We start from the raw sequence: 17,817 nt of genomic DNA on the forward strand, positions 1-17,817 counted from the left end.
CTGGCAAAAAAAAAAAAATCATTCATGGTAGATCAAAACAAAGTGAAATATGTGCTCAGACAGGAGTTTGTGTTAGATAATTGGATTTTTTGCTCATGCAAATCAGGTCAGTTTACAATTCACTGGTATTTCTCCGGTAGAATGTGTATTTCTCTACTTCCATCTTGTGATGAGAAATGGGTCTTTGCAGTCTAAAGGAGGAGCTCAGAGAGAGCACTTCGTGGAATTTCAATCTGTTTTCTCTGACCTGCAGACAGGTTTTCAGGAATGAAAAACTGCAGAACAGAAATTAGAACAGCTTCTATTTCTTCAGCCTTGGCAGTCAGACTGGCAGACAAGAGGCCAAACCTTTCTTCAAATAGTATTTAAATATTTCCTGACTTCCTTCTTGTTTGAACTGATTATGTCAAAAGTCAAAAGAAGTCATGGTAGTCTATAACCAAGACCCCTTTTCCCATCCTTGCAAAATTGTGCCCCCATGACTTTGTATTTCCCTTGGCTTCAAACACTCAGGTTGGGTTTTTTGTTTGTTTATTTTTGTTTTGCTTTTAAACATCACTCACCAATCTCCGACCTCACACATGTACATCATACACATAGGAAAATGGACCTGGATGCTTCTTGTAGGGAGCAGGCTCTTTCCTTACCCTGAACTAGGGTTCTTTGTTTATCTGGCTTCAACTTAGGTTTGTGTCATGCTGAATTGTATTTCACCCCCACCTTGCTCCCCCCTCCTCTCTCTCTCTCTCTCTCTCTCTCTCTCTCTCTCTCTCTCTCTCTCACACACACACACACACACACACACACACACACACACACACACACACGTCTTTGAGTCTTGAATATATTTCTGGTAGAAGAAACCTCTTCTCTTGCATCAAGACTCAGACCAATTATTCCTGGTTTTTGTAAAGTTCCTCCTCCTCTGTGTTCCCATAACACAGAGCCCTACTTACAATTAGCACAGATGAAAATATGTATTCTCTGCTGTCCATGTCAGTCCTTTCTTGAAACTATGAACTCACACTCCTTTATTCTTCCCTGACAGCTAACGTGGGCTCCATGCATAATCCTGCCCTTAGTAAAGACTTAGGAAATGGCTGAGTGGAAAAATATACTGTAGAAATCTGACATACAATTTTTAAGTATATCTAACCTGCCCCAGTAATACCCATGCCATAAGCTTGAATCACCTACATGCCGTTCATCTTGCTCACTTACTTGGTGAAATCAACACTAACAAACCTCCTATTTTTTTTTATTCTAAAATATATGTTGATTGCCCTTGCTGAGAAATGTAAGGAACCATCATAGATTAGAAAACAAAACAACAACAAACTCAAGTACAAACGTATGACAGTGTGCTCAGCCATGACAATCATAATGACCAGGTATCAGCCCTAGACCAATTGTCACAGCATATACAGGTGTTAGGTCCATGGATAGTGTGGTTACTATTGAATATGGGGCACTGTCTGAAGAGTTTACATTATTTGGGAACGTAACTTTCCAGAGCTATGTGACTGATGGATAGTGTAGCTACATGATAGAGCCTCTTCCCTTCCCTCCCAATATCTCTGTCCTTTAGATCTCTCAGGAAGCTTGATCTCTTGAAGGAAGATCCAGTCAAAACTGTAACAGAGATTTTGATTATCCTACAAATCCAAAGGAAAACACTATAAAATGGAGTCAGGATCTACAAATATTGTACCAAGATAACGCCTGACTATACAGGCAGAAATCTATAACTATAATGACTCTCTAAAGATTTCCTGTTCCAAATAACATAAAAACTGAAGGCCTATTTCTGTTGAATGACTAGGGTTCACTCACAATATATAGACCTGCCTCTGAGAATCATTGCAAAAAGCTTCTCCTTCAATGATGTTCATTTCATGGGAGATATAACTAACACAGCTTAAATCCAATTCTACCTGGTGTGTTTGTATAAATGCTAAAATCCAGTGTGACGCCATCATAATAAGTAATTAATGAGGGATGTGTGTGCGGTCTGTCAGTCAACTGTACCTGCTGCTACCAGTTTCAGAAGGCTCTGGTTCTATAAATATAAGACAGAACTCCAAAATGAGGCAACACAAAAGCGTGGGTAGACATCATGTGCTGCTGTGTCTGCATTCACACAGAAAACCCTCATTTCCTACAATGAATATTTCACAATTCAGACATTATTGCCCTGTGCATTTGGGGGAAGGAATTGAGGAGCTTTAGTTCACTGAACGGATTGTCAAATTCGAGCTGAGCAAACATAGTGACCAAATGAGGAAATGAAGTAGATGGACTGTAACCACAAAGGCACTCTACATGTGATACTTTCTTAAGTGAGAAAGTCTTCTGATATTTGCTACCACGTTTTTTATACTAAGCCCCTCTGAGCTGCATCCGTTTTTTTCCTCCTTTCATTTTTCATGAGATTGAAATTCAGAGAAAGTGACTAGATAAGGTCATACTGCTGAAAGCTCTAGATCTAGATCCCACTGTCTGCTCCACCTACACAAGTCTCTGAACAAAAAAGAAATGCGGACTTCCTACAAGTTTTTCAAAATAACCTGGATCCTGAAATGACAATGGAAGATCTGTTTTCTGGATCCTAAGCAAACTATACGCCCCATAATAAAAATGAAATTATTCTAACAGCCGCTTACAAAGTCTCCTACAGTCCCCACCTACAGTGTGTGCTTTAAACACAACCACATCAGAAAGAAGTCGATAATTGATTGACAAATTTCTCACTGAGTACTTCCTCACCATGTTTGGTCCAGTAGTTCAATTTTGTTAAATTTTATTTGCATTCTTTAAGCTAGCTGCAGTTCTACAAAGCTTAACTAGGGAAAACTTCCATTAAAGCAAGGAACATAAAGGAGAAAAAAAAAAAAGCAAAACACATTTTTCCCTTCAAAGCCAATAGGGTCCATTCTGGCTTTGCTAATTTTGATTTTAAGCTTCAAATTGCTCGTATCATTGAACAGCTAAATTGTTTCCTTGCTAATTTTGTCTTACCTATAAAGCATCCTGGGTCCCTTCCATTAAGAACAAGGGTTTGGAAATAACTATTAGGTGTGTTTTAGGTGAACGGAATACCCAGGAAGGGTTTTTAAAGCCACCTAGGTGCTGTAGTGGAAAGTTCAGTAAGAGTTCCCAGTATGCCTGTTGGTTTTGCGACAGCAGTCCAAGGCAACAGCACAAAGCAGGAGGCATATTGAGGCCCTTGATGCTTTGCTGCTAATAATTTAGATTCCTAATTGATGTCAGTTTTAATTCTTATCTGTTGTCATCAACTATTCCGGAGGCATCTTCCCCATAGAGGCACCCCACGCAGCATCCCAAGAGGCTTACCATATCACTGCAAAGCCAATTCCTTCTATAATTACTCCCTTCTAATTAAGGAAATTAAGGCCTTTTTAAAAATAGAAAGCTGTTTTCTAGTTATCACACACAGTCACATATATACAAATATACCATTACTAACCAAATTCCTACTATATGAAAATAGATTAATAGATTGCCATCGTGTTCTTTGCTTAGTGATTGGTTGGGGTTGACACACTAGAACCCTGGTCAATGAAAGAAGAGAACAATACACAGATGTATGCTAGGATGAAGGAACCCTGATATGACTGTGGTTCAGTTTTGAGTGCTTATTTCTTTACCTTGGCTCTTCACTGCTATGTCTGTAGATGTTGTGCATTTGTTAGAGGTCAAAGACTGTGTGAGCCATAGTTCTATATAGCTATCTCTACTAAAGGAAGCCCAAAATTTCACTGTGTAAGCCATTAAATTTATAAAGTGCCCCTCAGCATGATGCACAACATGGAAAAGGTGGTGAGTTACAGAACCGACAGACAAAGAATGTGGTTCCATCTGCATTTAACACCACCATGTAGTTAGTTTTAAAAAGGAGGAGACTCAGCAAAGGTTTGCTGTGAATAGTGATAAACCGGCCTTCAATAGCCAGAGAGGAAGAACCTGAAATAATGACAGAGTAATCAAATGCCTGACATGGAGCTAGCTAGAGTCTGGAGATGAGTTTTAATATTGATTCGGGAAGCCACTAGTTTTGAGATATTGGCTGATTTCATTAAATTTCAATTTGCTCCTTTTCGTAATGAGAGGTGAACAGGGACATTTCCATGATAAGAACTGGGAGATTTTTTTTCTTATTTTCTAGACTAGAAACTGAAGCATTTGGGAAGGCGAAAGCTGAATCCGAGTGGAAATGCCTAATGCTGTGTTGATGACCACCCAGGGAACAGCCACTTAGATGCAGGGCACTCAGCTTTGGCAGAGCAAGTGGTTTAGAGAGGATTATTTATCAGGAAGCAAACGTGAGGTTTTGTGAGGTAGGCAGGAGGGCCTTCTGAGAAAACAATGTTGGCGACTGAATCCTGAAAATCTACTGAGAAAAAAAGAAACCTAAAAGTTAGTAGTAACCAAGGGGAGGATGTCTCCTCTTACACACGGACACACAAGGTTTCCACATGACAAATTTGAGACAGGAACTTTCATAAAAAAGCCAGTGGAGGAGAAGGGGCTGAGGAAGGTTACTATGGACAGTAAGTGTCAAAGGAGGTTCCAGATGTTGATGAAAAGCAGAAGGAAAACGGTCGCCTCTGAACAGGCTGATGCCAAAGAGCTCACCCATAGCAAAACACATGCTGAAGGTTTTTCTGCAATTTATTAGGAGCTAAATATCTTCAAAGTGTCCGACTGAGAGGACCAGAGACTTGATCACAGACCCCCTCTAGTCAACAATCATTTCATAGACGTGCAGTCGGAGACAGTGGAGTTGCCACCCGTGATCTCCAACATCAAGGCTGTTACTTATTTTTTTCCCCATTTCTCTATTTGTTAAATCTTCACAATGAACAGGCACTTATCTTGAGAAGCCAGGAAATGCTTTAAGTAAAACACGCATTATCTCGAAGCTGTCCACATTTGCTGGATTGTGTTTAGTGAGAAAGAAGGTGGGGAGTCCCAGCCTACGGATTCAGAGTGGGGCTCACTGGCAGCTTATGGTGTTTTATGTAAACAAGGATGGGAGTCTCTCAAGGGCAAGACTAGTTCTTGTTTTATTTTGTTTTTAGACTTTTTTTTTTCAGAGGAAGATAGCCCAAGAAGATACTCTGAATATCTGATTTGAGAAAGCAAGCGTGTTTCTCATTGATTCCTATTGGTGTCAGGAAAGGAGCTTTCCTGAAATTCTTAACGTCTGTTCCCTTCGCTCTTTATTCTCTGTAGGGTAAAGAATGCTTGCAATGCACCCAGTCCCTTCTTCTCCTCAGACTCTCTTACAACCTCAGGGGGAAAGAGTTGTATTTCTGCAGGTGAAGCAATTAAGACCAAGATGAAGTCATGTTCATGAGACCACAGACCTGAGTCCTGTTGCAAAAGGTCCGGTCTGTCACTTGACATAATGTCATCCAGGGTCCCACTGAACACTCGTCATAATATTGTGGTACCTAAGAAGTACCAGCCCCGGTGCATAATGCAATCAGATGCAATAAATACTATTACTGTGCTCACCTCACGGTCCAGGAGCCTGAGCCTTAAGAGTAGAGAAATAATATAAGCACAGGCAGGAAATGGGAAACAAGAGTTCAGCCACCTGAGTCTTGTGCCTGAGAAGGGTTCTTTGAGCCCTTTCTTTTGCCAATAATGTGGAGGTGCTCTGAGTCATGGTCCCATTGACATTATTATTATTAATTACTCATGGAAAAATTAGCATTTGGGACAATTTAAGCTCACCTAGGAACTTCTTAGAAGACTCCTTTGCCACAAGCAAAACTGCACCCCACCTGACCCTCCAACCCCACACCTCACTTGCCAATCAACGTATTTCTATCTGTTACTTAGCTTTTTTCATAAGCAGTGGGTATCCACCATGCAATACAGAATTGAAACCCAGATGTGTTTTTTTTTAATATGCATACCTAGAGACAGAAATATGGAAAGCTTGATTTAATGTAAGGTAGCAATTAAATATTAAACATAGAGCAGGGGAGGGGGGGAGATGGCTCAGTGGTAAAAACAAACAAACAAACAAACAAACAAACAAACAAAAAACACCTGCCTGCCTTGTAGCACAAGGACCTGAGTTCCATACCAAGAATCTGCGTTAAGAATGGCTGGGAGTGGTGTGCGGCAGTGGATCACTGGCCAGCCTGCTTCACCTCCTTGCAAACTTTCAGGCCAATGGGAAACCTTGTGTTAAAAAAGGTAGACAACACCAAAAAATAACACTGGATGTTGTTCTCTGACCTCCACATGCATTTTACACTTTGTGTGGACACACTCACAATGTCATAGAACAGAAATGTGAAATTTAAATGTCAGCGTCAGCTCACCGCTTACCAGCTTTTTCTAGCCATGTTCAAGAACATATTTAGTATCTGTCTCTAAGTATATTTTATGTGAGCACGTGCAGAGAGATGAGTTTGCTGCTGTAAGTTTTGTGGCCGTGAAGATGGGAAGAGGGAAAATGAAAGAAAGAATACGAATTTAAAGAACTAAGAAAATCCAGCTAATCTCCCGACAATCCCAAAGCAGGTTCCTTTCCTAGAGAGATGTTTTCAGCATATTCTTGTGGCTGGCCTGCAACATTCCAACAGTGTGATCCTTCCATTGATCTCCCCAGAAACTCTCTACTATTAGAAAAAAAATAGATAGATGATAGATAGATAGATAGATAGATAGACAATAGATAGATAGATAGATAGATAGATAGATAGATAGATAGATAGACGATAGATAGATAGATAGATAGACAATAGATAAATAGATGACAGATAGATGAGATGACAGAGATAGATAGATAGATAGATAGATAGATAGATAGATAGATGATAGATAGAGCTATAGATATAGATGAAAAAAATAAGGTCTCAAGACAGCAATAATCTCAGGGAAAAGTTTAATGCCAACATAGGAGGGCTTTTGATAAAGCTTGGGGAAGCAGCCATCCTTGCAGTCAGCCTTATCAATTTCATTTTATTCTAAGTTCTTACAGAAGGCTGTTGGAAGGTTTTTGTTGCCTGGCAGAGGTTGCAGTCTCCCTGTGGCCTGGCAGCTTATCTCCATAGCTTGGCAACCTGGGGCTCCCTCCCTCCAGCAGAACGTCCTGCCTCTACCTGCCCTTATCTGCAGAAAGTCCCTGGGCCTGGAAGGCTGACCTTATCTGAAAGCTGTCTCTGTACCAGATGCCTGACTTATCTTTAGCTTGAACCCTGACAAAGATCCCAGCTAGAAGGCTCCCTTGCTGCACACGTGATACTAAGACTTGAGGTAGGAGCCTTATGATAGGAGTGTGCCACTTAATGCAAATTGGGGTTTATCCCCAGGCTCCCCAATCTTGTATATTCCTTATACTCTGGAATAAAGTTGACCTGATTCATTGACATCTGCCTCCTGGAGTGCTGTCTCCGTTTGTGCTCATGGGCTGCCTACAAAGCTTTCTGTCGCCACTTTCTACCTCTTCCTGGTGGCCTACAGGCCAAGAGGGAAAGAGGACCGCCACCACCACCACCCCAGAAGGCAATGGCAGACTGAAATTAAGGGGCTGATAATAGTTTCTAAACTTGAACCTAAGAAATGTGTTATCCGGCCTAGAGAAGATGTTCTTTGTCCCTTCACTTTTTTTTCCCCCACTCTGAGAATCTTACCATGTTGCCATGGCTGGCTTCAAGCTCTCAATCCTTCTTCTCAGCTGTCCAAGCTCTCTGGGGTTACAGGCATGGACTGCCATGCCTCGCTTCCCACAAGACACTCTTAACATTAACCTCGATGTGGAGGTATTCATTGAAATAATGGGTTCTAGAGAAGCTAGTTTCAAGGGCAGGCAACATTGTCATATTACAGAAATAGATGTAGTCTTGAGAACAAATCAGGGGATACCATGTCAAGGAGCAGGGGAAGTTACTGAAGTTTGAAGCTTTGCACCTGCTAAGATCGACACTCAATCATTATGTGACATCTCCATGACCCAGGAATACATTTTAAGAGGCTGAGAGTCCTTCATCATTAGGTTAAAAATGTGCCTCAAAGAGTCCAGGATACAAGTGCTGTTCAGTGTCAACCATCATGGCCAGCCATTTTGTCTGATGCATGATCCATTTTATTTTCCACTGACTGGACAATTGTCTTGGCATGCCGCCTTTAGTAACAATCCCTGGCTCCTTATACATTTACTCCCTTAAGACGGATGTTCATTGACTTCAAATGAGTGAGGCAACTATTAGGTTAATATGTAAATATCATAAAGTCAGGGACAGTCTCCAGGATACATACCATTGTCGCTTTTTCTTAATAGACTTTGCCAGTGTAGTTTTGTTGGCATCCTATGAAATTAGATCAGAACCTTGGTAGGTATTAGAATGCCTGGGACAATAGCTGCTGTATTCTTATATCATCTCTCCAAATCATTCACTGTATCTTCCAAGGAAAGGTAGAAAGCTCATAGGTTCTCTTTGTTTGTTGTTTGTTTGTTTCAAGAAGGATAACCTGTGAGTTTCTCAGTTTGCTTCCATGTTTTTAGGAGGCATTTGATTGTTACCATTTGTTTTCATTTTGTTTCCATGGTCTTAGAGCCAAGGGTTTATGTTGTAGCCCAACCTGGCCTGCCATGGGCCGTGTAGCCCAGGCTGTCACCTAATTCCATCTTCCTGCCCCCATGCCCAGATCTCTGTAATCACAGACATGAGCCAAGATGTTGGTTATGTCTTCTGAGACTAAAGTTTACCACTGATATTTAAAGAAACAAGAAACCAAGAATAAATTATCTTTGTTACTATTTTGCATTTGGAAAAAAAAAAATCAAGCACTCGCCATTCTGTTTAAAAGGTGAACAGAGGAAAATAAAACGGGACGAGTTATTCTTGAAAACCCTCACTCCAGTATTCTTGAACGTTCCCGTGGTCTTTCTGGTGCAAGTAGGAATGTAGCTGTCTTTGTCCCCCACTCCCTCTGTTTGAAGCAATGATTTCAATTGCCACTTAATGAGGCAAAGAGATGAGGGTGTGGACGACAGTTCTTCTGGAGAATCGTTTTCATTTAGCCACTTCGGGAACTCTCATCTTCAGACTCCATTTCAATGACAGACTGGTAGCATCACTATTTGCCAGGCTCTACTTCCCAGAAGAGCTCCTGGAAGGGAGACCTCAGACCCTCTGACATGCAGCTGGTGGTGAATGGGGACCCGACAGAGCTGGAACTGTGAAGCTAAGCATAGTGAAACTGTGCTCCTTGCTTCTTTGACTCCTACACTTGGTGATCTCAATATACAGGGGGTGGTCCAGAGCTGTAGCTGAAAGTGGATGTGTGGGAACTGCCCCCTACTTCATTTGATGTTTCCTGACTTCAGTCCCCACTGTTTTCCAACCACCCTTTTGATAATTGGGCAAACAAGCAAAGAAGATATACAAAACTTTGCCACTACTTACCCAGCTAGGCAACTGCTGTACCACTGAGCCTCACCCTCCCCCCTATACATTTCAGCTAATAACGACAAGGGACTAATGTTCATCGCCCTTTACAAAATATCTTTGCATGTACTATTCCATCTGATCATATGACAACCTGTGGAGCTCCATCCTCCAAACTTTGTGAACAGTGACACTCATTCTTTGCTCATCACAGCCCTGCAAACATATCATAATTGCTGTGATGCAAGGTGTGTTAATCTCATTCAATATATTATATCTTTGCTATTCGGAAAGAAGCCAGGTAGAGCCCATCCAATTACCTGAACCAAAAAGAGCCAAGTGAGGAACCCAGTCATATGAGCTTCTTTTACATACTCTCGCCATTTCAAAAGAATAAGCAGATGAACTCATGGGTGCTTTTCCTGTAACCCTCTTAGCATGGGATATTAAACAAGATCCCTGGTGAACCCATGCCTAATGCTTCTCCCTAGCTTCCTCACAATAATGTGAGAGTATTAACAGAGAGGATAAGACTAGCAACCCGTTCATATCACAAATGTTGTAAGAAAGGAGAGTCAACTTGGACCACTTAAGGAAAAATGGCAAATATCTAGTCAAGGGTCTCCTTTGACTTCCATTTTCTTTCTCTATGCCCAAATCAAAAAGCCACTCGCCAATCAATTCTGGAAGAGGAGGGGGAAAGGTTAAAGTTTCACGGGAATTCAAGCCATGCAGAGCAATCTTATTGCTTGTTCCTTGTGGGGAGATAGAAACGAACTTCAACGATGGAGCTGGAGATTGCCCTCAGTGATGGAAGATCATGGTGCCTCCTGAAGGACAGACATAACCTATGATTAGAGCCCTTTCCTTTTTTTCCCTTTCTAAACAAATACTGTGAGGGGTGTGTGATGCTTCTGGCCTTTTCATAATACTTTAGACTCCTGGGGGAAAGAAATAAGGCCTGGAAGCCAGGCCTGAGGTAACAGCCACCAGAGAGAGATACTTAGCATGTCAAAGAAGCGGCAGCCCTTGATGCTGAAGGAAGCAGGCAGCTCTCTGTAAGGATGCTGAGAGCCCTGGGCTGAGGGGATTGGAACTGACAGACACAGAGAAGGTACTTAGCTTTGATGTAATGGCTTGCTCTGTCTCCTGGCATGCTGCACCCCAGCTCCTTCTTGGCAACACTCGAAGAACTTGAGTCTTTACTGAAAGCTCTGAGCATCCTTAGGTTTTCTCACCCAAGGAAGCAGCCTTTTGTGAAGACTGATATATTGTACAATTTGCAGATTTTTAGTGTCCCCGGCACTGGCTCTTTGAGGTAAACCTCAGACACCACAGAAGCAAATCAGTTTAAAAATACACAATTCAGCGGATTTAGTATGCCCTGGGAATTTGCAACCTTCACTGATATCAAATTCGGAAACTTTATCCACAAAGCAAAACCCTATACTCGCCCATGGGGTTTTAGCAACCTAGAGAAATTCTTGTGATATATTCTCTGTCTCTGGATATGCCCATTCTGGAGTGTAGGGGTGTGTGTATATATAGAATTATACAGTATGTCACCTCTGAGGCCTTGCTTCTTTCACTGAATATACCATACTCTTCTTAAGTTTTCTATGCATTAGTATGTATCAATGCTCCCTTTACATTGCCAAGTAATATTCTGTTTTATAAACAGATCCCGTTTTGTTTACTCATCCATTGGTTGATAATTTTTGTCTTGCTTCCAGTTTTTATTTTCTTTGCCACATACCTAGAAGTGGAATTGTTGGTCCTATGGTGACTCTCTTTTTAAACATCTGAGGACTATTCCAAACTGTTCACTGTACTCCTTTGCATTTCTACTGGTAGTTGGTGAAGATCTTAATTTCTCCACATTCTCACTTAACATGTTATCTGTTTCATCGCATCCATCCTAGTGAGACTTGGTATCTCAATGCAACTTGGACTTGCCTTTCCCTGGGACTAATCATGCATTTATTGGCCATTTGTTTATCTTCGTTAGGGAAATGCCTATTCTGATTCTTGTCCTCTTGGTGCTCAGTCTACTTATCTTTTTGAGCTGTGGGACTCTCTCCTGAAGACTCACTTTAGAACAGTTGTCAAACTCACAATATGGACTCCACTTTGTGACTAGAGACATTGCAGGGATCTTTGTGGTCAGTCCAGCAACACTTCTAAGTCTGCAAGTAGAGTGCTCATGTGTATTAGTTCCCAGTTCTGACCATGTGGTCCCTTCCTCACAAGACACAAAGGCTTTCTGGAGAACCAGGAAAAGAGAGGAGACAGAACCATCTTTGGTGCAATTGATGCCTTAGGTTTTTACTCTGTGGTAACCACTGTTGCCTGAAACACATCACAGAGTTCCAATCTGTTGTTGAGAGGGAAATGATTCTGCATGAATGTAAGTGCTGCTGCCTGGATGCTAAAGGGTTTTTTTTTTCTCACCTATGTTAAGGTTGTCTGCTGAGAGGAAAGATAGCATAGAATTCAATGAAAGACAAAAACCAATACTGCTGTGTCGTGTTTCAACCCAGATTGCTCATTAGATCTAAAGTTTTGTTTTGTCTGGAACTTACGGTCCCATCCTTTCCATATACACCAAACTCTGATGCACCTAATTTCATAAAAAGTGCACTACTGAAATCAAAGACACAGATTAACACCAAGCCAGTCATGGTAGGTGATATCAGTACCCACTTTCTCTAATGCAGTCTTTTAGCCACCAGGACGCACATTCTAGCTGGCCATCAGCATCAGCCAGTTACCAGCCCTGATCAAATACTAGAGTCATCTGAAATATCTTTTAAAACTATGTTTGTACTGGGTCTCTACAACTGAAGAGTTTTATTTAGCTTATCTGGGGTGAAACCAGAGATTGAAAGTTTGTGATGTTCTGGAGATTAAAAGTTTGTGATGCTCCAAGGTGATTGTAACAGACGGGGAGATCTGTAACAAACTCAACTTTTGCCAACCTCTTAATACATTATCCAATTTAAGAGTCCATTTGTCTTATCATGGCTTCTTGGAATTCACGATGCATAGAACTTATCTGGAAATATTAAAATATAGATACTAATTTGGTGGTTGGGAGTGAGCCTGAAATTATCCAATTCTATCAGACAGCACTGAATGAGGCTGAGCCTATTAGTGTTGGGCTACTCAGCCCTCAGCTTTGGTGAGGCCCCTTGTGTTTATGTGACATTTTCCAATTAAATTTTTATCTCTTCAAAGATTTAATTTTGTAAGACAGCCTTTATAGATTATACCATGTCCTGTATTCCTTTCAAAAATAGAAATAAAATTTTATTCTCGTTCATACAAGAAGTCTTTGTGAATGTAAAGATAAAATAATAACTCTGCATTTAATCTAATCTAATGACCTCCATTATTTAATGTGGTCATAAATATACGGAATAGTTGACTATGGGACCTGGTACCTGACATTAGGTGATTTAATTCAAAGGAGCTGGTCCTTGAAGCCAGTTCAGGAAATAGACAGTTAAAGTTGGATGCCACTAACTTCTTTGAGTCTAATTTCCTCTGTAAATTGTTAAGTAGTAAAAAATTACTTCTAGAGACATCAGAAAGAACTGTGGATTAAGAAATAGAAAGGGCCTGATTCTACTCTCCTGTGAGTGTGCCTAAATGAGGGTAAATCTTAACAGGGAGAACTCAGGAAGCATCCAAATCTGTGATGTTCTCATTGAACATTCAGCATGAGAATCTGAAAAGGAATTCCTCCTCTCTAACCCCCAGGCTCATCTTTTCCTTGCCACCATCTTCTTCTGACACCAAGGGCAGACCTAGGAAAACAAAACCACAGAAAGACAGAGTCAGATTTAAGTTAGAAATCTTTTTTTAAAAAAGAAGATAGGAGTGCCACTGTAGCTTAACAAAGACTGAAGTGTATTTTAAAGAGATTTTTCTGTGTTAACCACCACTAATAAAGCCATGAGTTCCTCCCCTTCATCAATGACTCACGGCCAGACTCCTTGGTAGTCTGTTTGGAGGAGGTGAGTCCTTTGGGACCCATCAGATAAGCAGAACTAAGAAGCAGAATCCTATTGGCTTGGTGTGTGCACATGAAAGACACCATCAAGACCAGAAGGGAAGATCTGTCTTTTTTTCTACTAAATAATTTCCTTTCTTAGCTAAATCTTTAAAAATAAAATGAAAAATGGCTTCTATAAACATCTTGGCCCCATTGAGAAATATTTTAACATTATCATAAGATTTTCAACTGTTTTACTCATTTCTTTAAAAAATGTGATTTTTGTAGTTAAGAATGGAAAAGATCGAGCGAGTTCTCCTCGAGGTCTTTAGAACAATCAGGATTGTTGAAAACAGCAAGGCGCTTGTTTTTCTCTCTGTTCCTCATCAGTGCAATGAGGTACGAGTTGTGCTTGGTTAAAAGACTATGTCTACCCAACTCTCTCGGGCTCGATTTTGTCAACCTGTCAACTGAAAGAAATCACGCTTACCTGACAGCCTCCTGTGGGTAAAGAAAGCAGAAAGGCCAGGATGCGACTGTGATCTCAGTGAGGGACAGTCCCTATAACAGGGTTTCAATGTGGCAATGGGGGAGACTGGAACCCTTCAGGACCCCTCAGTCCTTGAGGCTGCATTTCGACTGTCAAATCCTGGGAAGCAAAAGCATGCTCCCAGTGGTTATCCCGGCTGTCCAGCTGCACGCAGCAAACCAGCCCCAGCTTGTGCAGCGCGCCCTGTGATGGGTTGAGTTGGCAGCTTGGTCTTCCAGGGTGGGCTCCACGAAGTGAGAAACGGCAATCGAGTCCCGCATTTCACATGACATTTCCCTCTGAAAATTATAGTGGTTTGTTTCACCGTTGCTACTTCTGGTCTGAAGTATAAAGTGAACCTAGCAAGCAATGGTTCCTGACTTTGTCTGTCTTCATTTAGAGAATTAACTCAGGCCTGACTTCATCCTGCTACTTGAGAGCGACTGGAATGGCCTTGAATAATCACATTTCCTATTAATAGCTTTACTGTACTGGAGAAGCTAAATCAATATATAATTTAATGGCTTCTCTTGCCAAGGGCGTTATTGATTCCACCTCTAATGATTTTGAAATGATATGCTGTTATGCAAATGCTATCCATTCTAGGTGTCTTTATAAAAGCATACATAGATACATTTCTTTGTCTTCATCTTTCATTTCTTTTTCATATCATGATTGCCAAATGCTGAGATATTCCCAAAAAATTCTGGTCCCGATGAATAGAGATGCTCCAATGATAAACTGCAAACTAGTTTTATGGGCTATTATAACTCTTGCCTTGGGGCATAGGAAATCAAGCTATTACAACGTGTTCTAGTTTCATTTCCGATACTGTGATAACGTACGTACGTACGTACCCTGACTAAAAGCAGTGTAGGGGAGTAAGGGTCTGTTTTTACCTTAGAATTCCAAGCTACAGCCCATTATTGCAGGGAAGTCATGGCAGGAATTTAAGCAGCAGCAGGAATTTAGTCACATCAAACCCACAGTCAAGAACAGAGAGAATCAAATGCACCCATACCACCTGCTTGCTTGCTTTCATTTCTGTTATATGGTTCAGTACCCAGCCCGTGATATGGTCACTACCACATTGAAGATGGGTCTTCCCACCTCAATTAACAATCAAGACAATCCCCCACAGATACGCCCACAGTTCAACCTGATCTGGGTGATTCCTCCACTGAAACTCTCTTCCCAGGTGGTTCTGGGTTGTATCAAGTTGACAACCAAGGCTAACTAGCACACCACGGTAGAGGACTAGTGGCGACATTCTGCAGTGATAAGACGTCAGTGGGTGACTTGAGGGTACTGAGTAAGTGGGTATATTGTCCCTTGGGCATAAAATCTCGGTGCCTTTCCTATACACTGACTTGCTGGAAAGGCTTTCTTGACTTCTCTAGTATGGCTGTATCTGTGACGCACTGTGTGCTGGGAAAATTATATGGGTCATATAATAAAAAGCAAGGACATTGCAACCTGACTCACTACCGTGGGGGCTTACCAGTTTGATGCCGCCTATGAGGAAGGGCCTTCACAATGAATGTTGGGGCGTTGGTCCTAAGGAAAATAGCTGACATAACGCTGTCAGTTTCCTTCACGTTCCCTCTCCTCTTCTCATGACATTGCTCATTTTAGGACGCATGTGCAACCCCATTTGAAGACTGCAAGAATACAAAGTGGAAAGGAGCATGCGTTTTGTTAACAAAAGAGGGAGAGGGAGAACTTGGGTCACCTTTTGGATGGTAAATTTGATCTAACTTAAAGTAGCAGATGCTTTCTATTTTCCAAATAGGACGTATAATCCTAAATGTGCTTTAAATAGGTCTCTTTGGGCTTCTTATAGTATTTTGGATCTTTAGATGTAAATTAACAACTAAACATCCCAAATTAGTCAGGCCAGCTGATCTTAATACAAACACACACACACACACACACACACACACACACACACACACACACACAGAATAAGTAGGTGAAATCTAGAAAGTTGTCTAACAATCAGGCAGGAGCTGTTTCTACGTGCAGTTGGACTTTGTCATACTCTTGAAATTATTGCTACATTAGTCATGTTAGCTGTTCACCCGCTCTAGTTTTTGAAACACAAAGAGAAGGCACTCTCACGAGCCCTGGCTTCTCAGGAGGAAGAAGTTGGGGTGTCAGTGTCATGATGCTCTGTCTCTGGGTAAGGGAAGGATCATAGGAGGCCGCAAAGCACAGGAAGCCGTCATTGGGTCTCCCTTTTACAATGCTGAGCCCAGGAAGGAGGAGTTAAACATTTGGAATGAGGGGCTGGGAAAATTTGGAGAATTTCTTCATACTTTCTAGGATAAAAAGACAAATGATCCTTAGAAAGCCAATGTCTAAGTGAAACTTGGCAGATTTCATCAATGAACTAAAAGCAAGATTACAGACCCACCTCTTTCTAAAAGATCCAGAAAATGTTAGCAAAAGTATCTCCATCTCCATGTCACTAAAACTTTCTGTTTATATAAGCCTTTTGTTTCAGAAACTTCAACCAGATATTATCTCGGTTAATGTTATTTTAAAAATCTTGTTAAGTCAGTATTTTGGAGGCTCAGGGTAAATTGTAATATATACCACACTTAAGCTTTGTTAGTTAATATTAGGATGATCTATTTTCAGATCCATCAAGAGTTATGTCTGGCATCATTCCTGGCATTTAGATTTGCATAATATTTGCATTTGTCCTGACTGTTCATCAGTCATTCACAGCCATAGGACCATAGCACAAACATTACTAAAGGCTGGATTGCAGGAAGAATTCGCCATGAAGCACCACAGTGTATTTATGAAGTTGAAAAGAAGTATAATGCCACAGCTTAATGAAAGTTCAAAGTCAGCTTGGCACAGGATGAAAATAATTACACCAGCAGTTATCCCCTCCACTGCCACTACACTGGTGAAATAGTTTCCATCTTTAGGAATGCAAACAAAACAATAACAACTTCCAAGGAACTTAAATAAGTTAGATTCTAGGACACTAGGTAGAAAGAGAGGAGATTTTGTTCTATTCTATAATGCTTTTATGCATATGTTGTGTTACTCGAAATGAAATATAATGATAAAAACACCAACTGATCATCCTTGAAAAGTTATATATGCAAGTAACATTATACAGACTAAGCCAGTCATCCTTCTGTATTTAGGAATATATATTACTTGTAATATAATGCACACACACACACATACACACACACAATCACAACAGTAAATGGAAGAAGAGAGGCCATGCATTTTTTTTAAATTAGTGAGTGGTATATGGGAGAGTCTGGAGGGAGGAAAAGGATGAGGGAAAATGATGTAATTCTATTATAAACTCAACAAAAACTTTTTGCACATTATTTTTGGAAATAAAGTAAAACACAGAAAAGGGGAAATTGTCCACCACTAGGATAACATCTCTGTCAATATTTTATTGTGTTTGTAGTTCCTTTCTTTATCTATGTGTGTATGTGGGAGGGGTGTGGGTATGTATGTGTGCATACGTGTATGGGAGTGTACCTGCCATGGCATGTGACGGAAGGTCAGAGGTCAACTTGCAGAAGGCAGTTCTCTCCTTCCACCGATGATTTCCATGAACAGAACTCAAGTCCTCAGACTGGGTGTCAAGTGCCTTCACCCACTGGAGCTTCTCATTGGCCCTCTTGTTGTACTTTATTAATTTGTTCTAAAGCAATGCCTTCCAGGAGATACCTAGACAACACGAGTTAAATACTTAAATAAGTATTCTTTCTTTTTCTTGCTATAGTCTGTATTTTTTCCGCTTTTCTTTCTCATGCCGATCACAAGCTTATTAACGTTGAGAACTGTACTTTGCCCAAGTTAATCCTGTGGCC

The 17,817-nt window shown here is 40.9% G+C and overlaps 1 protein-coding gene across 1 annotated transcript in view; it reads left to right on the forward strand.

Moving 5' to 3' along the window:
• Slc8a1 (solute carrier family 8 member A1) overlaps window positions 1–17,817 on the forward strand; it is a 310,778-nt gene that overhangs the window by 220,842 nt on the left and 72,119 nt on the right. The gene's annotated exons all lie outside the window — the stretch shown is intronic.

Source organism: Onychomys torridus, chromosome 21, assembly GCF_903995425.1.
Source record: "Onychomys torridus chromosome 21, mOncTor1.1, whole genome shotgun sequence".
NCBI classification, from domain to species: Eukaryota; Metazoa; Chordata; class Mammalia; order Rodentia; family Cricetidae; genus Onychomys; species Onychomys torridus.